Genomic DNA, 24,834 nt, shown 5'->3' with positions numbered 1-24,834 from the left:
TTTCACCCTCTTTTTCCCTTTATATATTTTGATAATTTTCTCTAATGAGGACAATTTATTTTTATAACAGTGAAGAAATTAAAAAGGCTAAAGATTCAAGCAGCATGGCTTGGACTAACTAAGGCAGTCCAGAGAGATTTCAATCCACCTATTTTTGCACTTGAGGAAATCAGGCCAGAGAACATTTTAATTTCTTATTCAAGGTCATATAGATTATATAACCCAAGTCTAAGGCTAGTTTTAAAGTATTCCAAAACTCTCAATTAACTAGTACATAATTCTTACAGGATAAAATATTTTTATTTCAAATAAAGAGTTGCTTTTAAAACTCTAAGTCATGCTATAGCTTTTTACACAATCGACTGAGTTTGTGGCATTTGTTTGCCTATAAAACTAGCTGCCAGCAGGATACATGCTCCTAGCCAAGTTCAAGTCCACAACATAAAACTCTAACTCACTATTACAACCATGCTCCAAGTCATATCACAGCAGCAATCAACCGACTTAGAAGCCAAGAGGTACACACACTCAGAATGAACTGTCTTAAAACAACAACATTTAATTACTTAGTCATCCGAAAAACCCAGGTCTGATTTAAAGTCCTATCCCAGTTAAAACTAACCATCTACATTCATCAATGGTTGCCACAGAGAGCAAAACTGCTTCATGGGTATGAGGTTTTCTTTTGGGGTGATGAAAATGTTTTGGAACTAGGCAGAGGTGATGGTTGCACAATATTGTGATTGTGTTAAATGTCACTGAATTGTTCCCTTTAAAATTATTAATTTTGTTGTGTGAATTTCACCTCAATATATATTTTTTAATCTGTATATGTGTCACCAAGGAGTAGATTCTGGCAGGAGTTAGCAACTCTCACTCCTCCCCTGACTTATTCCATGCTCGCACACACACAATTAAATAAATAGGTACTATAAAATGAGATGGTCCCCAGACTAGGAAAAGGCTCACATATTCATTCAACAAACCCTGTTTGAGAATCTTACTCTGCCCAGGCAATGAGGATGCAGTCCTGACCCCCACCAGGAACAGGTTACAGAGCTGTGACTGGACAAAGGATGCAGCAGGGAGTCACGACGTGGTGCCTAGGACAGGTGTGCCATAATCCAGTGTGCCACATCTGGCTTTGGATGACATGCTGACTGCAGTGGGAGAGTGGAAGGGTGGGGTGAAGTAAAGGGGATGATGACGGGAACAGAGGCAGGCAGACCCTTTATGAGGCAACTGCCAGACAAGGGACAGAAACAACATCTTGGCCTGAGCCAAGATGGTTGTTTTTTTTTTAGCATCTTTATTGGAATATAATTGCTCTACAATGGTGTGTTAGTTTCTGCTTTACAACAAAGTGAATCAGTTATACATATATGTATGTTCCCATATCTCTGCCCTCTTGCGTCTCCCTCCCTCCCACCCCTCTAGGTGGTCACAAACCACCTAGCTGATCTCCCTTTGCCATGTGGCTGCTTCCCACTAGCTATCCACCCTACATTTGGTGGTGTATATATGTCCATGCCACTCTCTCACTTCGTCACAGTTTACCATCCCCCCCCATATCCTCAAGTCCATGCTCTAGTAGGTCTGTGTTTTATTCCCATCCTACCCCTAGGCTCTTCTTGACATTTTTTTTTTCTTAGATTGCATATATATGTGTTAGCATATGGTATTTGTTCCTCTCCTTTTGACTTACTTCACTCTGTATGACAGACTCCAGGTTCATCCACCTCACTACAAATAACTCAATTTCATTTCGTTTTATGGCTGAGTAATATTCCATTGTATATATGTGTCACATCTTCTTTATCCATTCATCTGTTGATGGACACTTAGGTTGCTTCCATGTCCTGGCTATAGTAAATAGAGCTGTAATGAACACTTTGGTACATGACTCTTTTTGAATTATGGTTTGCTCAGGGTATATGCACAGCAGTGGGATTCTTGGGTCGTATGGTATTTCTATTTGTAGTTTTTTAAGGAACCTCCATACTGTTCCCCATAGTGGCTGTATCAATTTACATTCCCACCAACAGTGCAAGAGTGTTTCCTTTTCTCCACACCCTCTCCAGCATTTATTGTTTCTAGATTTTTTGATGATGGCCATTCTGACCGGTGTGAGATGATATCTCATTGTAGTTTTGAGTTGCATTACTCTAATGATTAATGATGTTGAGCATTCTTTCATGTGTTAGTTGGCAATCTGTATGTCTTCTTTGGAGAAATGTCTAGCCAAGGTTTTAACAGTGCTCTGGGAAAGGTAGTCTGGTTCAAGAGAGAGCTAGGACATGGCCTTAATACTACCTGGGGACTGCCCAAACAGGAGCCATAGCACCACAGCACCGTAGCTCTGCAGGGCAAGACACCACCACAGTACGACGGGCAACATCTCAGGCCTGGACTGGATTCTGGGGGCAGAGGGGTAAAGCATCTGGGCTGCTGTCCAGTTAACTCACGCAGGTGGCCGGTGGATGGAAGTGCTGGTCCCAAAGAGATTTGTGTAGGGAGAGACAGAGTGACAAACTGGTACAACAGAAGTTTGTAAGTCAATTCAAAATATGTTTGGGGCTTCCCTGGTGGCGCAGTGGTTGAGAATCCGCCTGCCGATGCAGGGGACACGGGTTCGTGCCCCGTTCTGGGAAGATCCCACATGCCGCAGAGTGGCTGGGCCCGTGAGCCATGGCCGCTAAGCCTGTGCGTCCGGAGCCTGTGCTCCGCAACAGGAGAGGCCACAACAGTGAGAGGCCCGCGTACCACAAAAAAAAAAAAAAAAAAAAAAAAAAAAGTTTGATCCATAGAAATCATACCATAAAGAAGCTTACTTTCCCAGGCCAGTGTGAAGTTTATTCAACTGCAAATATTATTGACCTTTGATTTCTAACATATTTCCACAGGTAAAGCCATCCCTAGGGACCTCAGAGCTCACCTTCCATCCTGGAAGTCTCATGTTCCAGAGCTGAGCCACTGCCTCTCTACAAGCTATTCTCACCCCTAAGAGAGGAAAATGCGCCCCTTCTTCCCAGGCCCCTGCTCCATCAGTGCTCCAACTGAAAATGGGAACAAACCTAGAAGGTAGGAGGTTCTGGAGCAAATGGGAGGTGAACCAGGTTTCACTCAAGGGAAAGGAGAATTCAGCACCAGAGGCAGGCCAAGGCTATAGAAAGGGACCACTGACCTGCTGTGTCTCCTGTGTCTACGTGCTGGGAGTGACTAAACATCACTGAAAGTAAAACACTAGTTGTTTCACTAATATTTTCCCTTTGGCGTATTAAATTAGCCACTCTAATGGACCATTTTCTTAAAAACATGAAATTTAATTTAAAAAATCAAATCAGTTCTTCAGGAAAGGCATAGAGTTTTGTTTTTTGAGAAAAAGATTAAAATGTTGCTGATACTATGAAAGCTCCATACTTCTGAACCTCTAAATATTATTTCAACTGGGAAATAAAGCATGTCTTGGAAAGCTTTTTAAACTTAATAAAAATGGATTTTCTTTTGTGTTATTAAATAGCATCACAGAAAACAGAGGGAAATCTTGGCATCTTTCATCTCAGGGAACTGATCATGTTTTTCTTCAAAATATATATATATCAGCAGATTATTTAAAAATTTTTCAGGAACCATGTCCTTTCTCCCCCCAGAACTATTTGAAATCAAACTTGTGGCTTTAAATTTTTTTCGCCTAAACTAATATTATACAATCACTCAATCAGTTTAGGAAAGCAGGTTCTCTCTGCCTAAATTTGTCCAGTTGGTTTTGTCTCCAACAAAAAAAGGCTATGCTGCCTTTGGTGGGGGTATGTGTCTACTGCTCAGTAAATATGTCTTTCTTGCTTATGTGTTTTATTTCCACTAAGACAATAACATTAAAGTATTTGTTTCTGAACAGTAATCCTGAGATGGTCAAATTGTATAGGAAGCAGGAGTGACAGGAGTGATAGCCCAGGAGTCCCACACTGAGCATCATTATGACAGCAATGCCAATTTAAACTGACAGCTGGATGAGCCTGTGTTACTCACATAGAAGGCAAAGGATGCAGGTACCAGGGATACCCAGTACCTCTGATCAGAACGTTCAGAGCTCAATTTATCACCTATTGCAGATCTGGTAAAATTTACCCACCACTGACTGTCATGTGTCTGGTAGTCAAGTGAGCCATTTTCTACTATAACAATCACTTTCAGAGTAGTAATAAAGGTGCCCAAATTAAGTGCTTTCTATTCTTTTAATAAAAAGGTGGGAATTCCCTGGTGGTGCAGTAGTTAAGACTCGACGATCTCACTGCCCGGTCTTGGGTTCGATCCCTGGTTGGGAAACTAAGATCCCGCAAGCAATGTGGTATGGAGGTAACACACCTTATTCTTACCCACCCACACACACCATTATTTCCTCTGATATGCGTATCTATACTACAATTAAAATGTGTTTTAAATAAAGATGATAGGTATCAAGACTCCTGTTTCACAGCCTTTAACCCAAGCCTTCTTTTAATGAACATAAAAATCTCCCATCTACCTTCAAATTGTTTGAAACTTCAAGATTAACTGCCATGAAAAATAAATCAAAGTGAGTATAATACAACATATGCTAAACCTCCAGAGCTTGTCAATCTTAGGTTATGACACCCCAAAAGATCTAGCTGGTAGATCTAATTTAATGTTACTGACCCTAAAGTTGGCAGAGGCAGCAAAGCCCCAAATCTTATTTCCATTGCTTCTTCAGATACAGCAGCTGAAGGTGTGTCCCTGTGACACACCCAGTGGCTACATGCAAGCAAAACCATCAGAAGCAACCAATACTGCGGCCAAAAGCCCAGCCAACCCTACAAAGCACAGCCTCCTTCCCTTGCACTGCCCAGCCCAGCCCAGATCTTCTTAGGGCAGCTCTGAATTTCCTCAGCCTTCTCCAGAAAGCTCCTGGGGCCACAGCAGCCAGAGAATCCCTCAGGGTTCCAGGTGTGTCCCACCTGCCCCCCCAGCATGATTTGTCCTTCAAGAGGAGCAGAAGGTACCTCACCTCTCTCTAAAGCCAGCCCCTACCCCAAAGGGCTGGATGGGTTGATGTGCCATCACTGGCTCATACTGCAAACACTGTGCTCCTCCTGCTCCCACACATATCTCACAGCCGCAGTGATGCTGAAAGCTAATGTTGCTGGGCACAGATACATGCCGAGCACTGGGCTGGGCACTTCACCAGATATCTTCCCTTCAAGGCAATGTTTGCAACAGCTTAACTAGGTATGTCCCTTGGAGCCCCCCACCCCCCATCCTCAAACTGACTCCAGTAAAAATCCCAAGGGCACCCAGCAGGTTATGGCACACCACCCAAAAGGGGGCCATTGTCTTCCATTCTTTCCAGGCGCTAACACTTTATAGATAACAAAGCTAAATTCTCTGACATGCAAATATGTAAGGGCTACAAACCAGCAAGAAAAAGGTGAACATTCCAACAGGAAAATAAGGAAATATAAATGGCTCCTGAATATTTGAAAAGATGTTCAATCTCACTCATGAGATGCAAATTAAAACTAAACTTTTTCTTCTATTAAACTGGCCAAAGGCCCAGTTTAATAGACCCATGTTCCACTAGCAAGCCTGCAGGAACACAGGCACTCACCTTGCAAATGGAGATGAAATGACCTCAACAGAGGTCACTTAGTTGTACCCCTCAAATTACCAAGGCACACACCCTCTGTGCCTCAGCAATCCCACTCTTAGAAATTTATCCTTCTATTACATCTGAGTGAACTGTCATGTGCATGATTATTCACTGCAGTGCAAATTCTAATAACAAAATATTAGAAACAATCTAGATGTCTATCTAGAAATAGTTAAATAAATTATGATACATTCATACCACAGAATGCTCTGGAGTTACCAAAGGAATGAGGATGCGCTTTATATTCTGACATAGGTACATACAGAACATCCATGATATATAAGTGGCTAAAGCAAGAGCAGAGCTATAGACATAGATATTTAGATGCACAAGTGTGTAAAAGGGGATTTGCTTACATATTCACAAACTATTTCTTGAAAGGTAGTGTGTAGGGAGAATTGGTGCATACAAGACCAAGCAAGGGGCTTTTCACTCAATACCCTTTGAACTCTTAAATTTTGAATTATATAAATATATTACCTAATGTTTAAAAAATACTAATTTAAAACTAGAACTTCCTTTCAGGACCAATTAAAATTATGGTACCTCTTCTAAGATAAATACCATATTGTTGCTAACGAGGACAAGGCAAATCCATTTGAACTTTCTGGGAAAGAGGTTCAGGGCACCTTGTTAAACACAGTAAAGCTGGTTACAGACAGTCTGCAAAAGTACCAGCCCATTTGCGCATACACACACGATGACAGGAGAATTACACACCCTGCTTCACAACCATGTATTAATGTGGAACCTTTTCCTGACCCTCACCACTGGTTCCAACATGAGATCAGGACTCCTTCCATCTGGACTTCTTTCTTTCCTGGTTTCTACGAATATGGCCACAAGGATGAGCCTTCAAAAGGAGATGGAATGGGGCAAAAAAGATTCTCCCCCATCTTAGTGCGACTTCCAATGTTTTGGTCAAAAAACTCTGTCAAAGTATTTTGACATTTTAGCTAAACTAACCACTAGTTTCTCCTTATTCTCCTACTTATTGCACATTTCACAAATGTCAGGTACCATGTTAATAAGTTTACATATATTTTTTCATTTTATCCCTGGGACAACTCTGAGACAGATGCTATTTGCATTCCCATTTTAGGAAACTGATACCTAGAGAATTTAAGTAATTCCCTCGGGGTCTGAGTCACATTTGCAATGCAGACCTTACTCCAGACCTCAAGCTCTTTCCTTCAGGATTCTGGCTGAGGCTTTAATTAATAACTAGATAATCACTTTGCAAGTGCCCACCCTCCCTTGGTCCACATACTTGTGCAGGCCTTTGAAGAAGACTATCAGAGAAGGATTGTTTCCCAAAGCCAGTTAACATTTGTAAAAGAGTCAATGGCTTGAGTCCCCCTTCTGATCCTCCCATCTGCCTGGGTTCTGTGGTTTAAGAGGCACAGCAGAAGTGGAGAAGGGGAGTGGAACAAACATGTATTCACTGCATACTGTGATCTGATGTTGCTATGTTTAATCTCATTTACTTTTCAAACATCCCAGGTGGCTGTGGCTTCAAGGATGAGTGAACGCACGGTTTCTCACAGGTATCAAGGGGTAAACTGAGACTTACAGTTAAGGCCCCAAAGCCACATCTTTCCACACACCAAGCTGCTCCTCCATAGATGGAACCAAATGTGATCTCCCCGTCCTACTCTGGGGCTATTGGTTGACGACAGGCACAGCTCTGGCCAGCAGTGCTACAGGTTCTCCCTCAAACTGCTATGTGATCCAGGAATTTTCTCTGCAACTGTAACTTCTAATAGCCCTGTGTGCCACTCTAAGACAGCTGAGATATTTTGGATCATCACTATAGCTCAACAGAGATAAAAGGGGAGGGGTGACAAAGAGACACATTCACAAAAAATATAAATGGCCAGGAACTTTGAGGAAAAGTTTTCCACCTCATTAAAATTCAAAACTAAAGCAATTAGATTTCACTTATGGACTTGTTGATTTTTAAATCTAACATCTAGCATTGGCCTGTGTGCACAGTGGTGGGGTAGGGGGTGGGTGGGGTTCTCTCACATAGCTGCTAAGAGTATAAACTGCTACAATAAGGTTAACATACACTAGTCTGTCATTTATAATAGCAAAGAATTAGAAACAACCCAAGGTCCCAATGAAGTTATGTTAGGTCCATGATTTGCTATGTCACCACTACAAATTATGTATTTCAATGACACTGATAAGCCAGGATATAATATGAAGTTAAAGGGAAGTTAAAGGGCTTTATAAAGCAGATTGTATCTGTGTGTGTTTCTGTGTTTGTGTGTGTATGTGAGATAGCGATAGATAGAGAGAGAGAGAGAGAGAGAGAATTTTATAGAATACCCAAATATTTGTTTCAAGTCTCTGGAAAGAAATACACCAAAATATTAGCATATTGTTTTTCTGGCTGATGGGACTTTAACTGATTTGGTTTCTTCCTCATTACGCTGTTTTATCTTTTCTAAATTTTCTGCAGTGAACATATTTCTTTTCTAAATGAGTTAAGTTATACAAATAACAAAACTGACAGAAAATATACAAGCTAGAAAAAAGGTACAGTGAAAGAACACGTTGGTTTTCTTACTACATCCATTTCACTGTGACAACAAGCCTGGGGAGAAATACTTTAGAACATGTAAAATGTAAAAGGGAGAGGAGGAATGACCAGGTAATTACTACCATGCAACTTCCACAGCCTATTTTCCTCCTCAACTACTTTATTAAATCCTAATAGGAAATAAGCTTTTTCTCCAACAGAATTTTGGGCTTAGATTGTGGTAAAGAAATCAATCTGAAATATCTTACCTCTAATCATTAAAGCTCAGGAGACTGCCTACCTAGCTTGGGTGAATACAGGTAATGAAGGAATGGAGAATTCAAAGCTGGGGTGGGGGGTTCAGCAGGTATAAACACCTAGAAGAAAAAGAACTCTTAACTCGTCTAGGAAATGCAAAAGACAGGCAGGAATGACAATGAGGGGTGGGAAAGGAAACAGACTAGGAGGCAGGGAGGCTGTCCTGGTGATCCTGGCAAGAAATAATGAGGACCCAAAGAAAGCAGTGGCAGCAGGGATGGTGCTGATGGTAGCCTTATTAGGGTAGGGAAGACAGGAAGCTAAGGCTACTATGTCTGTTGCACTCTCCTCACGTCTGGTATAGCTTGGAGCACAAAGAAGCAAGCATTGAATAAGAGCAGGTGGGAAAAGATGCCCTTCAAGGCCCAAATTCTATGGATCTGGCCTCACACAACACAAGTAAGAGATAATCAGCCAAAATGCCAATCAACTTTGTAAACCTGCTCTAGGAGGTGACTGCAGCAACTCTTATTTTAAGATAGTTCATGCCAAACTGTATGTGTCCCAATTATTAGATGGGCATTTTGTATTACTAACATCTCTCATTTCATTTAAAACTACCAAAACTCCATTCAAATGAAAAGCTGCAATGTAAGAAACTTTCTGAAACTCAACGCCAGAGCAGAAAAATTAATTTTTTAAAAATAAAAAACTCTAGAAGGAAGGAAGAGGTAAAGAATCTCTTAACATACATAAAATCTTCATTTGCATCCGATCTTTACAGTATTTTTATTTCAAAGCATATATTGGCATATCCCCTTTCTAAAATAAAAAAATTTTCCCACACATACATTTTTAAATAGAAAAACCTGCTCATTTTGGCTGTTAAATTTTGACCTATCAACATTCCCTCCCCTAAATCATGGCCATTATGCAGTAGATTCAAACTCTTATCTTACAGAAAGAGGGGAATTAAACCAATTCTCTGGGCAGGCTCCAGGAAATATACTCTCTCTTCATACTCTTCTTAACGACACAATCTCAATCCCAATTGCTAATTATTATTACAGAAAGAGAACATTTTCCAAAACAACTATTATTATCATCCAACTAAAACTTATAATTTTAAGATCTAACAACTCTGAACTCTCTATTTAGGAAATGTACAAGAAGGAACTCCACAGCACCTGGTATTAAAGTCATATGAACAAGGACATGTTCCAGGCTTCCTTATTCACTCTTTTTAAAAGGACTATTTACACCAAAAAAAAAAAACAAAACAAAAAACCTTGTGCCTTCTTTTCACTGCTGAGAATGAGCATGTTCAAATCTGCCATCACAGAGTCAGGGGCCCAGGGGAATCAAAGATGAGGTCATCAAGAGGATGTGACCACCAGTTGACCCTAGAGCTGGACCTGGGCAACTGGAGGCTCCCCACCCCCATCCTTCGAATGTACATTCTGCCCACTTCCCAGAGTGCGAGCTGTTCCAAGGACACAGCTTTGAGAGAGGACATCCAACAGGGGCCATTTGGATGGGATACATGACTGAATCCTGTTGAGGCCTCTGTATAAACTTTAAGATTCTGGAGGGGAGGTGTGGAGATCTACTCCTCTTGAGGCCACCCAAGACAAGCCTTGCATGTAAGTTCCCTTGCTTGTTAAACCTGCCACCTACCAATCTGGAGTATCTGCCTCTTTCTTTGGTATCTCCCTGTCCTGCATGTTTGTGAACTAACACCATTATATGGTTTCTTCACCCACCCCTCCCCATGTCTGCCAAAGTCACTTCTCTTACTAGAAGAAAAGACAGGAGAAGTGAAGGGAAAGAAAGGGAAGAAAGGAGAGGGAAGGAAAGGAGAGGAAGTAGAGGGACGTGATAAGAAAAAGGAAAGGAAGGAGAGGACCATCTGTCTCCCTGGCTGCACACTTACACGTGGGCACAGCTCTGAGCTGCTCACCACCCCCTATAGCACACCCATCCGGCCACTGCCCTGGGGTCTCAGATCTCTTCCAGGAGGAGGTCTCACATCTTCTTTATAAAGCTGTTGGCCACCTCTCCCCCACCTTGGTGGCACCCAAACCTCTCTCTCCTGGGTTAGTTGTTCTTCATATACTTTCTTATGCCTGGACCAGGCCTCTTTCTCTTACTTCCTTCCAATCTGGCACAAGTGTAAATTTACAGGAAGAAGAAAACCCATCTGTAGTAATACAAAACACGGGAGGGAGGGGAACCCATTGTTTTCTGATCAATTCCATAACCATCCAATGCAAAAATAACCTTTATCTTCTAAATACTGTATTTTCTAAATTTCCTAATGTGAGCATGGATTACTTTTATAATCAGAGAAGGGCTTTTTTGTGTATGTTAATAAAACATATGACTTTTTGAAAAGTTTCTCAAGAGCCAAAAATGTTTTCAGCTATTCATATGCTTACATTTGTTTGTAATTAAGCTGACCATATATCAGCCAAACCAGGACTCTTGTGAACATAAAGGGGAACTGTAACAACAAGTATGGACAACAGGCACAAACCAGGACTGCCCAGCAAACCCAAATGTTATAATGTGTGTGTGTGTGTGTGTGTGTGTGTGTGTGTGTGTGTGTGAGACAGAGAGAGAGAGAGAGAGAGAGAGAGAGAGAGAGAGAGAGAGAGAGATCTCTTTACAATCCTCTTCCTGTGAATCAGAAAGCTGTTTTCTGTGCTAGAAGATGCCAATATAAATCATGTTCAGATCTAATTTCAGATGGTCATTCTCAGCAAAAGAAGGAAGACCTGCTTCCTGGCTGCTAGAAGACAAAAAGGGAGAAGACCTCAGATGCAAAGGAATCATGACTTTCCTGACTGTAAATGAATACAAAGCATCATGGAAGAATACAGAATTAAAGATTCTGCTCTATCAGTTCATTACTTCCCCAAACCAACTTAAAAACAAACAAAAAAATTACCCTGTGTTCTGTTTGTGTGTTTCTTTTTTCACGGACGGGTGCCACCATACACTCAGGTGCCCTACCCCAACCCCTTCAGGTCATTCCTGACTTCCTGTTGTACCCACATCCAACCCAGCACCAAATCTGGTCACATCTACCTTTTCAGCACCTCTCAAAGCTGCCTTTTCCTCACCCACCTATCTTTCCTCTTAGATGCCCCAAGGACCCCAATTCCCAGTTTCTTGACCTCAGCAGGACTGCCAAACCCTTTACCCAAATGCCTTTTCAACATCTTGAGCCCCAGAGCCCCTGCATCAGCCTTAATTCCATCCTCACCCTACCTCTACCTAGGGACCATGGCACATCACTACAAGCCCTCACTGTCCTCTCTGGTGCTCACCTGGCTAAATCAAGCAATCCATGCTTACTCCTCATCCACCTGGCTTTCACAATGCCTTCCTCACTGACTGCAAACACACGCAAGAAGGATACCATTCTCCTGCTCAAACAATGACCTCTCTTGAGGTCTCCCTCCCACCTCAGCCATCACTCCTTACCTGTCCCTCTTGCTGGCCCTCCTCAGCCTCCATACCTCCAAACACTGCATCTCCTCAGTGCAGGGCCCTCAGACCCCCTTTCTCTCTTAGGAGCATCTACCCCCAGGAGATGCCATCTAAGTCCTTGGCTTTAAATACCATCTCCACACTGCTAACCTGCAGTGAATAGCTCCAGCCCACACTGCTTCCCTTACCAGCTTTCTATCCAGTGTCTCCATGGCCAACACCAAACTCATGACGACTCCCTCCGCCTCGCTCCATGTCAGTACTTGGCCAGTTCATCTCCAAGATGCTAGGGGGAAACCTGAAACCATCCTTGCCTTCTCTCTCTTGCCCCTACCCTCGTCTAGTCCATCAGCATCCAGGTGAGCTCTCCTCCAGTGCCTGACCACTGGTCACCACCCCCACACCGCTGGCACCCTGGCTGGAGCCCTGTCAGCTCACCTGCTCTATGGCAGGCACCTCCTAAAATGCTCTTCTGCTCCTCTCCTTCAGTTGGCTTCCCACTCAGCAGCCAGAGGGATCCTTTAAAACTAGGCAGAGCATGTCACACCTCTGCTCAAAGGCCACCAATAGCTTTTCATCTAACTCAAGAAAAGCCAAAATCTTTACGGGGGTCAATGAGGCCTACACAGTCTGACCCGGCCCTACCCTCTGTCCAGGAGCAACACCTACCCAGGGTTCCTCAGATATACCAAGTGCCTCTTGCCTCAGTGCCTTTGCACTTGCTGCTCACACTACCATGACGGGCTTCCCTCAACTCCCTCAGGCCTTTACTCAAATGCCATCTTCTAGTGCAGCCTTTCCTGGCCACCTGAAAGTTCAACAAACCACCCTTAGCAGTTTCTATCCCTCTTCCTGGTTTTATTTTTTCCTTGGTACTTATCAATATCTAACACCTACACATTTGACTTATTTTTAGTGTACATTACCTGTCTCCCCTGCCAGAAGGAAAGCTCTGTGAGGTCAGGGTTTTTGCTGTTTAATTCACTGCTGTTCCCTAGACCCCTGAACCTGAGGGAAATACTGAGTGCATTTTTTTAAGGGATAAATTAATCAATAGTCTGCAAGTCCTGAATCACCCCTATCTGACTTTATTATGTTCTATTCCTCACTATCCCCCTTCCTTGATTTATTTTCTTCACAGAATTTGTCACCAGCCACTACATGATGCTCTGTTTAGTTGTTTATTTTTTGTCTCCTCTCACCACCACCAGGAGATCAATTTCACGGCAGTAGGAACCTGTGTTCCCAGAGCTTCATATGGAGCGTCTGGGAAGGAACGAATTCCTTTCCTTCCTACTCTCCCAGATCAGGTCACAATCAGTTCCCACCTGAACTGCTCTAGTACCCTAACTCTCCTTCTAATCTCCAGACCCTTCCACTCCCAGTGCCCACAGCAGGAATTCTCTACCCTAAAACTTGAGTGCAATTGATTTTGCTACAACCGTTCATGAGCACCCCCATTGCCCAACCCAACTCTGCTGTACTGTTTACACTGAACTTGTGCCCCGAGTGAACATGGTTCCACTGTTCCCCCAGCCGAAAGGCCCTCGTTCTCCCTACCCTGGACCTTTTACACCCAGACATTTTCAGGACTCTGATGTCATCTCCTCTGTGGCTGGGCAGGGGTCCCTCATGGGCACTCTCACAGCACCCTTACTGAATTCAAACCCTAACACTATGGTTTGTTTGTCAACTTGCCATACCTCCTGCTATATTAGAAAAACCCAGTTTGGTCTACCTCCTGCATCTTTCTTTCCTATATATCTCCTTTACTACTCACACAGAATACTTCACTTCTGACACTCCTGCTACCAAATGTGTAGGGATTTTTCTCCACAGCAAGCAATTCTTGGTGACACCAACTAGGTGTTCTATTGGGTTGGCCAAAAAGTGCCTTTGGTTTTTAAGTAAAAATGAAAGACACATTTTTCATTTTCACTAAGAACTTTATTAAACAATGTATTCAAACTTTTGTTCCACTACCTTCTGCCACTTTTCAGGCAACTTCATAATTCCATTCTCCCAAAACTTTTTATCTTTTTGAGCAAAGAACTGTTCCAGGTGCCTTTTACAGTCTTCCAGGGAATTGAAATTTTTTCCATTAAGAGAATTTTGTAAAGATCTAAATAAATGGAAATCCAAAGGTGCAATGTCTGGTGAATATGGTGGATGAATCAGAACTTTCCAGCCAAGCTGTAATAGTTTTTGCCTGGTTGTCAAAGAAACATGCAGTCTTGCATTATCCTGATGGAAGACTATACATTTTCTGTTGACTAATTCTGGACGCTTTTCGTTGAGTGCTGCTTTCAGTTGGTCTAACTAGGAACAGTACTTGTTGAAATTAACTGTTTGGTTTTCCGGAAGGAGCTCATAATAGAGGACTCCCTTCCAATCCCACCATATACACAATATCACCTTCTTTGGATGAAGACTGGCCTCTGGTGTGGTTGGTGGTAGTTCATTTCGCTTGCCCCATGATCTCTTCCATTCCACGTTATTGCACAGTATCCACTTTTCATTGCCCATCACAATTTGTTTTTAAAACGGAACGTTTTCATTACGTTTCAGTAGAGAATTGCATGCGGAAATATGGTCAAGAAAGTTTTTTCCACTTATGTGCAACCCACACATCAAAGCAATTCACATAGCCAAGCTGGTGCAAATGATTTTCAGCACTTGATTTGGATATTTTGAGTATGTCGGCTATCTCCTGTGTGGTATATAACATTGACTCTTCTCAATTAATGTCTCAATTTGATCACTATCAACTTCAACTAATCTACCCAACCATGGAGTATCATCTAGCAAGAAATCTCCAGCATGAAACTGCACAAACCACTTTTGACACATTCATTCAGTCACAGCACCTTCTCCATACACTGCAAAAATCTTTTTTTTTTGCATTTCTGTTGCGTTTTTACCTTCCTTGAAATAATAAAACATAATATGCGAAAAATGTTGCTTTTTTCTTCCATCTTCAATATTAAAATGGCTACACAAAAATTCACCAATTTTGATGTCTTTTTTAAAATGCATGCTGATATGACAGCTGTCACAATACAATCTAACAAAATTGTTTGGAATGAAGGTTAAAGACAACTAAGTGCTACTAGAGCCATCTTATGGAAAAAAAAAAACAACGAACCTTTTGGCCAACCCAATACAATTTAACTCAACTCTGATACTGTCTACCTAGATAGAGTGTCAGAGTCCACAGGTTAAGGGCTCAGTCCCACATGACTACTGCCCCTGCTAGTTCTGATACCAACCTCAAGTAGTAACCCCAGCCTTACCCACAACTCCTGTCCAATTTGTCTATAAATTGGAGGTTCCCACAACCCCCTCCCCAGGTTTGATTAATTTGCTAGAGCTCACAGAACTCAGGGAAACACTTATGTTTACCAGTTTATTACAGGATATAATAAAGGATACAGATGAACAGCCAGATGATGAGATACAGAGAGTGAGGTCTAGGAGGAGCCCAAGCACAGGAGCTTCTGTCCCTGTGGAGCTGTGGTGCTTCACCCTCCTGGTGTGAATGTCTTCACCAACCTAGGAGTTCTCCAAACCCTTTACTATTGGCTTGTATGGAGGCTTCCTCAAGTAGGCATGATCAATCACTAACTCCATTTCTAGCCCCTCTCCCTCTCTAGAGGATGAGATATGAGTCTGAAAATGCCAAGCTTCAAATCATGGCTTGGTCTTTTTGGTGACCAGTCACCATCCAGAAGCCCACGCAGAGTCATCTTGTTAGAACATGATGCTCCTAATGTTCTTTTCACTTAGGAAATTACAAGGGATTCAGGAGTTCAGAAATTACACCGGGGTTCTGTGCCAAGAACCAGGGGCAAAGACCAACTTATATATTTTCTATTACTTCACATCCCAACTGGGCTGTAAGTAGCTTATTACCAGGTTTGTGTGGTACCCACCATGTTGGGGGCATTATGGGTTCCTAACATTATATGGCTCTGAAGAAAATACCCTAGGGAAATTTGAAACAAATAGCGGATTTGTATGAACACTGATGAGTATTTCTCCCATTCTTTGATAAAATTGAACCTAATAAAGCTACTCCTCTGTCCATAATACCTCCAGACTGAATGATCCACTCTTGGCACCCAAGAGAGGAGACTCAAATATTCTCACAGAGCCTATTAGAAGGAGAGAAAATAAAAACTTAAGGCACCCTAAGCACTTCACCCAGCCCAGAACTGGGTGGTGGAAACATCAGACTGTATTATAGGTGGGCCTTTGCCAACAGTAAGTTTAAGCTATTTACTTAGTTTTCCCTGGATGCCCTTCCAGGTTCAGAAGCTACAGGAGCTACCAACACAGGAGGACTGCAGAGGCAACACATGACTTTGTCCTGGCTGTGCTTCCCTGGCCAGTGTCCTTAGGGTATGGCAGTTCTTCGAGACTCTTTTTGTTTTTCTGGTTCTAATTTCTTGCAGGCTGCATTCACCCCTTACACATTTCCTAGCTGCCTTTAAAAGCATACAAATTTGCCTAACAAGATTGCCATGGGATAAGGAGAAGATCTTTTGCTATCCTTCTATTTAATATCAACACTGATCATATGATCTAATTTCTATCAACTCTGGGGCTTTGCATGTCTCTTGTTCTTAATGTGATCTATTCATTATTCTTCCTCTATTTATGGACTTATTCTTTTTCTCTTTATTTTCATGGGTCTTTCTTTTATTTTGTTTAAAGACATTGTGATTTCCTCCCATGGGAGTTTTTTAAAAATCAGCACTTGTAACATTTGAGGAAGCACTTATCTAACACAGGATGCCCAAGTGAGACCCTGAACACACACCCCACCAGCAACCCACTTGATAGACCTTCCCCAAACCTGGTTCTGAGGAACAGCCAGCTTTGGTTCCCACTGCCCCACTTCCCTGCACTCCAGTACACCAGTCTCTAAATATCTTAACAGCCAGCCTGAGGCCCAGCTTCAGACTCCAAAGCAAATAAGGAAATAAGAGCCTGCATTTTAGAGTCTAGGAAGGCCCTGACCAGCAAGTTTTTAAAAAACCTGACTAGTGCAACTGAGGAACTGGATTTTAGATTTTATTTAATTTTAATTAACTTACATTTAAACAGCCAGATGTGGCTAGTAGCTGGTAGCACAAGAGCTAGAAAACCTAGGGCTGGCACAGATCTAGAGAAAAAAATGAATACAGAGCTGCCCTATTGGTCACTCTTCAATGTTTATGTTTTGCAAAGCCAGGATGAAGTAAGGTCCTAGCAGGCAGTGATGCCCTGGTGCCAATGCTCTGAGACACCCACATGTGGGCATCTCCAGCAGTGAGGTCCTCAACTCTCCTTTCTTCCTATTTCAGCTCTATCCCTCACAGCAATATCCACCTCTTCGGATTCAGCCACCAGCCACCTTAGCCCCAAGTCTTTTTAAAAATTTATTATTATTATTATTATTATTATTGCACTCCTGCTCTCTCTCTGCTCCAGGTTCCACACCCGCAATTCCTAGAGGATCTAGGAGTTTCATCAGCATTTCAAATCCACAATTTCTCAAATGAAACCCATTATCTTCCATCTTCCCCATCCTTCAAACCTATGATTTTCCCTGGACTCCTTATTTTCTGCAAAGGTACCATCACACAACCAGATTCCTTTATATAAATCTTAATATCACCCTTAACTCTCAGTCCTCTCTCTCAGCCCTCAAAACGTCCTTGGCATCTCTTCTGTCAGCCTCACCTCCACTCCTACTGCACGTACCCATGCTTAAGACTCTGGTATCTCTCAGGCATCCCTGACTCTCCCTGTCCTAACCTGTCCTCACCCCAACCAGTCATCCCAAAAAGAGTCTGGAGGCCTTCCAGTGGGCTCCTGTTGCATGCTATAGGACTCCCTACTGCGGTGCTCACTCTACTGTGCTGGAATTGTCTACTCACTACTCTGGTTCACTCACTACTTGAGGGAAAAGAGTAAGTTGTAAGGTTTTATGCATAGATATGGGCCACCTCTTATACAGAATGTGTTCAATAAATACTTGCTAAATAAATGATTATCACAACAGATACCTGTTATGGACTGCATATTTCGCCCCCCCACCAGATTCATATGTTGAAACCTTAACTCCCAACGTGATTAGAAGGAAAGGCCTTTGGAAGGTAATAAGATCGTAAGTGTAGAACCCTCATAATAGACTTAGTATTCTTATAAGAGGGAAAAGAGACACCAGAGCTTCTTCTCTCAGCCTTGTCAGGATCCAGTGAGAAGGCAGCTATCTACAAGCCAAGAAGAGAGCCCTCACCAAAAATCAAATCTGCTGGTACCTTGATCTTGTTCTTCCCCGACTCCACAACTGTGAGAAATAAATGTTTGTGACTTAAGTCACCCAGTCTATGGTAAATCGTTATAGCAGCCAGAGGTGACTAAAACAACACTTTTCTTTCTTTGTCTAATCGTGCCCTACTCCAGTTTGTTCTAAAGCACAACCTTGTGGGTTATTCCCCTGGTCAAAACTCTTGGAGAGCTTTTTATTGATAGACTAGAAACTTCCAAACCTATTAGCAAATCATTCAGGAACCACCCAGAATCTAGGCTTCCAGCATAATGGTTCTAACACCATTTCTCCATACCTTTCCTCTTCTACCCCTGACTTGGCTCAGGCTGATCCCTTCCTCTGCACTATCCCAACGTGTTCCAACATTGCCTCCTTTCACTTCAAGGTCCATTTCAGCTGCCCCTGAGTCCAGGGCCCAACACAGCCAGGGTCCTCTCCCCACCTCAACACCTCCTGCCTCTTACCCACACCTCTCTTTATCTAATGCAATCATATTTTCCATGGGACATGTGTTTTAAAGTCAGCCAAAAAATCAGCTATATTTGAAACTACCCTAGAGATTCTCTTAGGAGGACTAACCCTATAATCCAAAATACCATTTCTCAAATGCACTGAGGGGACACATTATAGGGAAAAGAAAACAAAAACACAACCAGAACCATGAAGTCAGTCAGATGCTCACACGGACAAGTAGCTAGAAGAAACAAGACTGAGCCTCATTTTTCACCACTGCTGCCACTGGAGCATCAACTACATTAGTTAAATCACCACCACTCCCAGCTCTTTATTTTGAAGACCATCCCCAAGAACATCTGTAAAACTCAGAAGATCAATGCCCTGTACCTGTTGTTAGTGTTGCTAATGTGCAGCTCCTGCCTTGCTCACTGGTTGTGAACTCCTTGGGGACAAGAGCCTATGTGATCCAACTGATATATACTTTACTTAATTAACACATCATGTGAGCTAGATGCTTTGGGCAAATCCCTACACTTCACCTTCCCAAAGAACCACTTGGAAAGTTCTAAAGCCACTTTCAACTCTAAGGCTATCAGTGTCTATGAAATTAGTGTGTAGACCCATGGTCCCTGAATGAGGAACAGGGAGAGACAGACACACTTCCTAAGAGCAGAGAGGCAGTGACCAAAATAATCCTACCAGTTGGGCAGTGAAAAGGGACCAGCTCTAACCTAGCTTCCTACCTCTGTCCTATCAACAAGCAAATCATTCAAAATGGTCTTCTATCTTATTTTCTAAGTTTTCTTAGGGTAGCAATTTCACTAGTGATTAAATATGGGCACTACTGTTCCTCTTTTTATTGTATTAGAAAATATTTTCTAACAAAACTTTCTACAACCCAAAATTCCAACAAATGAACTATTTCTTTATAAAAATTTTTGGATAGGCTTTTGTTTTCATCTGTTTTCCTTCTTTTATTTCACTTTCCATTTTCTCATAAGCTCGAGAGAGCCCATTTTAACACACTTCTTGGCATCCCTGTTCTAAGTCATTCTGATGATTCATGTGCTGACCTTAACAGCTTATCCCCTTGATATTTCGCTCTCCTCCCACTAGCTCAATCCCATGATTCCAACTCTATTACTCCTCTTTTTCTTCTCCCTTTTTAATGTCTACTTTTATAGCCCAAGAGTAGAGTAAAAATTCCATAACATCCCTATATGAATTTGCTCTAGTGTTAAATTAACTTTATATTCATATTATATTTATGTCTAACTACATATTATATCCACATTCCCAGCTCCCATGTACTTGTAATCCTGGTGAAGATGGATCTGGAAATTAATGCTTTGAGGAATACTCCTTCCCAACCCCACCCCTAAATAACAATGGAGTTGGGAAAGTCCCCAAATAGGCAAGGCTAAAAACAGACAAACCTTTTAGAATACAAGAAACATAAAGCAATGAATGGGCAGACACTGGGATCCACAAGGCTCTGAGCATGGAAGACCTCAGTCAGGAAGCTCCCGTGGGAAAACAGGGACTTAAGGGTCCCCACACAAGGGGAGGACCAGAACCAGGTTCAGTGCTCAGGGGCCAGCGGGTCTCCTCACTCCTTCATGTTATGGTCTGTACCACTGGGGGAAGACAGGAAGACCTCCACTGTAAGACCAGGTTCTGGACTGGATCCAGGAAAGGAAAAGGCAAAACTATAGAGAAAAAAGTGGGGAGTGGCAGAGAGAAGGAAGAAAATCTCAAAAGAAACAAGGATTTCACACCAGATGAAAGCAGAACAATTGGAAAAATACTTTAGTACATTAGGGTCCTCAATAATTTAAATGTACAAACATTTTAAAACAAATACATACATACAAGAAATTAAGAATAAAAATAGGCAGATATAAACCAAGTAGTGATTTTTAAAATAATAAAATAATCACTGCAATAAAACTTCAACATAAACACATGACTGTACACAAAGAATTAATAAATTGTAAAATAACACTAGGGAATCCAGCCAAAAGGAAGCACTAGAAAAACATATACAAACCATGAGAAAGCAGTTAAAGAGAAATGGAGACAGACAGGAGGCTCTAGTGTATAATTAATAGAAGTCCATTCAAGAATTGAGAGCAAAATACACTTATTTTCAGATGTGCAAAGACAAAGGCAGTGACCATTCACATTCCCTTGGTGTAGTTTAAAAGAAAAGTGAACAAAGAGGGAAGGAGAGTGCTACAAGAAACAACAGTGAACACGAAAACTGATAACATATGTTGGTGAGTTTAACTGCCAACTGTGCAATATCACAATCTGAATGCTAAAATAAGCCTAAAACTCTAGGCCATAATGACAAGGCAAGTGGGTGGCTAAGGTGTACTCAAGTTTTCATCTCTCAAGCGGAGAAGGGTGAGGGTGAATGGTCTGCTAGGCAAATGCCACAGGAGAGACAAGTCATTACCCAGGCATGAACTTTCCTCTTCACTTTTCAAAGATGCTCTAATTTAAACTTGGAAACCTGACTTATCTCTTACTCTAGATAATCTGTGTCAACCTTAAGTCTTCAGTATAACAGAAAATCTAGTTTCAAACTTTCACTTTACAGAAAGAAGGAAAACAAGTAACACCAGTTGTAAAATCAGTGGAACATCTATCTGAATTCACAGAGTAAAATTCAAAATATAACTGTAAATCAGGGCAACCAATGTACTTAGAGATGCCATGTTCACATCTTTCTTACTGGGTAATGCTTCAGTGAGGCAAATTCGAGGACCATGTTTTAAGGAATCCTAGAATGGCATTCTTGACATTAACCTCATTTCCTATATTAAGGGAAAAACACCTGAAGCAAGTTCCCTCTAAAGAGCTTTTTTCTTTTTTAAACCAACACATTAGGTAACTTTATACACATCAAGTCATAATCCTACATCTGAAAAAATATTAGCATTGAATGTAATGAATGTGTGTAATCAACCTTATCTGACTGATATAACTTGTCCAGGTAATATCTTGGACAATACTGCCATAATACAAGTCATGGACACTTCGGTTCCAAACGTCATTCATTCATTCTTCCAACTTGAAATACAAGTCTGAAATTGGGTCACAGGTTATTTCACAAAAACACATATTTGGAGATAAAATTAAGCCTTCAACATCCTCCAGTACACAGTAAGCACTGGGCCAGTTTTATAATATTCACAGCAAGGCATGCTTCCTTCTTGGAGTTAATCACACCAGGTGACTCTAGGCAGAGCCAAAACCACTATCAGCCAACAGGGTTCCCAAAGCCTCTCTCGCATGAAAAGCATTTGGTTTTCAAATGCCTTAACCTTCGCAGAAAACAGGAGTATTAAAACTAATCCTAAACTGAGCTCTGCCCACCAGAGCAACAATCAGCTCTACCCACCACCAGTCCCTCCCATCAGGAAACTTACACAAGCCTCTTATATAGCCTCATGCACCAGAGGGCAGAGAGCAGAAGCAAGAAGAACTACAATCCTTCAGCCTGTGGATCAAAATCCACATTCACAGAGAGACAGACAAGATGAAAAGGCAGAGGGCTATGCATCAGATGAAGGAACAAGATAAAACCCCAGAAAAACCACTAAATGAAGTGGAGATGGGCAACCTTCCAGAAAAAGAATAAAGAATAAAGATAGTGAAGATGACCCAGGATCTCGAAAAAAGAATGGAGGCAAAGATCAAGAAGATGCAAGAAATGTTTAACAAAGACCTACAAGAATTAAAGAACAAACAAACAGAGATGAACAATACAATAACTGAAATGAAAATACACTAGAGGGAATCAATAGCAGAATAACTGAGGCAGAAGAACAGATAAGTGACCTGGAAGACAGAATGGTGGAATTTACTGCTGTGGAACAGAATAAAGAAAAAAGAATGAAAAGAAATGAAGACAGCCTAAGAGACCTCTGGGACAACATTAAATGCAACAACATTCACATTGTAGGGGTCCCAGAAGGAGAAGTGAGAGAGAAATGACCAGAAAAATATCTGAAGAGATTATAGACGAAAACTTCCCTAACATGGGAAAGGAAATAGCCACCCAAGTCCAAGAAGTGCAGCGAGTCCCATACAGGATAAACCCAAGGAGAAACATGCCGAAACACATAGTAATCAAATTGGCAAAAATTAAAGACAAAGAAAAATTATTAAAAGCAGCAAGGGAAAAATGACAAATAACATACAAGGGAACTCCCATAAGGTTACGGGCTGATTTCTCAGCAGAAACTCTACAAGCCAGAAGGGAGTGGCATGATATCTTAAAGTGATGAAAGGGAAGAACCTGCAACCAAGATTACTCTACCCAGCAAGGATCTCATTCAGATTCGATGGAGAAATCAAAAGCTTTACAGACAAGCAAAAGCTAGAGAATTTAGCACCACCAAACCAGCTCTACAACAAATGCTAAATGAACTTTTCTAAGTGGGAATCACAAGAGAAGAAACCCAAAACAATTAAGAAAATGGTCATAGGAACATACATTTCGATAATTACCTTAAACATGAATGGATTAAATGCTCCAACCAAAAGACATGGGCTTGCTGAATGGATACAAAAACAAGACCCATCTATATGCTGTCTACAAGAGACCCACTTCAGACCTAGGGACACATACAGACTGAAAGTGAGGGGATGGAAAAAGATACTCCATGCAAATGGAAATCAAAAGAAAGCTGGAGTAGCAATACTCATATCAGATAAAATAGACTTTAAAATAAAGAATGTTACAAGAGACAAGGACACTACATAAAGATCAAGGGATCAGTCCAAGAAGAAGATACAACAATTATAAATGTATATGCACCCAACATAGGAGCACCTGAATATATAAAGCAACTGCTAACAGCCATAAAAGAGGAAATCAACAGTAACACAGTAATAGTGGGGAACTTTAACACCTCACTTCCACCAATGGACAGATCATCCAAACAGAAAAATAAGGAAACACCAGCTTTAAATGACACAACAGACCAGACAGATTTAATTAATATTTATAGGACATTCCATCCAAAAACTGCAGATTACACTTTCTTCTCAAATGCGCATGGAACATTCTCCAGGATACATCACATCTTGGGTCACAAATCAAGCCTCAGTAAACTTAAGAAAATTGAAATCATATCAAGCATCTTTTCTGACCACAACGCTATGAGATCAGAAATCAATTACAGGGAAAAAAAACGTAAAAAACACACACACATGGAGGCTAAACAATACGTTATTAAATAACCAAGAGATCACCGAAGAAATCAAAGAGGAAATCAAAAAATACCTAGAAACAAATGACAATAAAAACACGATGATCCAAAACCTATGGGATGCACCAAAAGCAGTTCCAAGAGGGGATTTTATAGCTATACAAGTCTACCTCAAGAAACAAGAAAAATCTCAAACAATCTAACCTTACACCTAAAGGAACTAGAGAAAGAACAAACAAAACCCAAAGTTAGCAGAAGGAAATAAATCAGAGAGATCAGAGCAGAAATAAATGAAATAGAAACAAGAAAACAATAGCAAAGATCAATGAACTAAAAGCTGGTTCTTTGAGAAGATCAAAATTGATAAACCATTAGCCAGACTCATCAAGAAAAAGAGGGAGAGGACTCAAATCAATAAAATTACAAATGAAAAAGGAGAAGTTACAACAGACACTACAAAAATACAAAGCATCCTAAGAGACGACTGTAAACAACTCTATGCCAATAAAAGGGACACCCTGGAAGAAATGGACAAATTTGTAGAAAGGTATAACCTTCCAAGACTGAACCAGGAAGAAATAGAAAATATGAACAGACCAATCACAAGTAATGAAATTGAAACTCTGCCAAAAAACAAAAAGTCCAGGAGCAGACGGCTTCACAGGTGAATTCTATCAAACATTTAGAGAAGAGCTAACACCCATCTTTCTCAAACTCTTCCCAAAAATTGCAGGGGAAGGAACACTCCCAAACTCATTCTATGAGGCAACAATCACCCTGATACCAAAATCAGACAAAGATACTACAAAAAAACCAAAATTACAAACCAATATCACTGATGAATATAGATGCAAAAATCCTCAACAAAATACTAGCAAACAGAATC

General features: G+C 41.3%; 1 protein-coding gene across 1 annotated transcript in view; it reads right to left on the bottom strand.

Annotated features, from left to right (window-relative positions):
* Nucleotides 1-24,834, bottom strand: part of SLC23A2 (solute carrier family 23 member 2) — a 134,411-nt gene that overhangs the window by 53,996 nt on the left and 55,581 nt on the right. The window lies entirely within an intron of this gene.

This window comes from Kogia breviceps, chromosome 14 (genome assembly GCF_026419965.1).
Source record: "Kogia breviceps isolate mKogBre1 chromosome 14, mKogBre1 haplotype 1, whole genome shotgun sequence".
Classification (NCBI taxonomy): Eukaryota; Metazoa; Chordata; class Mammalia; order Artiodactyla; family Physeteridae; genus Kogia; species Kogia breviceps.
This window is presented reverse-complemented; position numbering and strand designations above follow the sequence as displayed.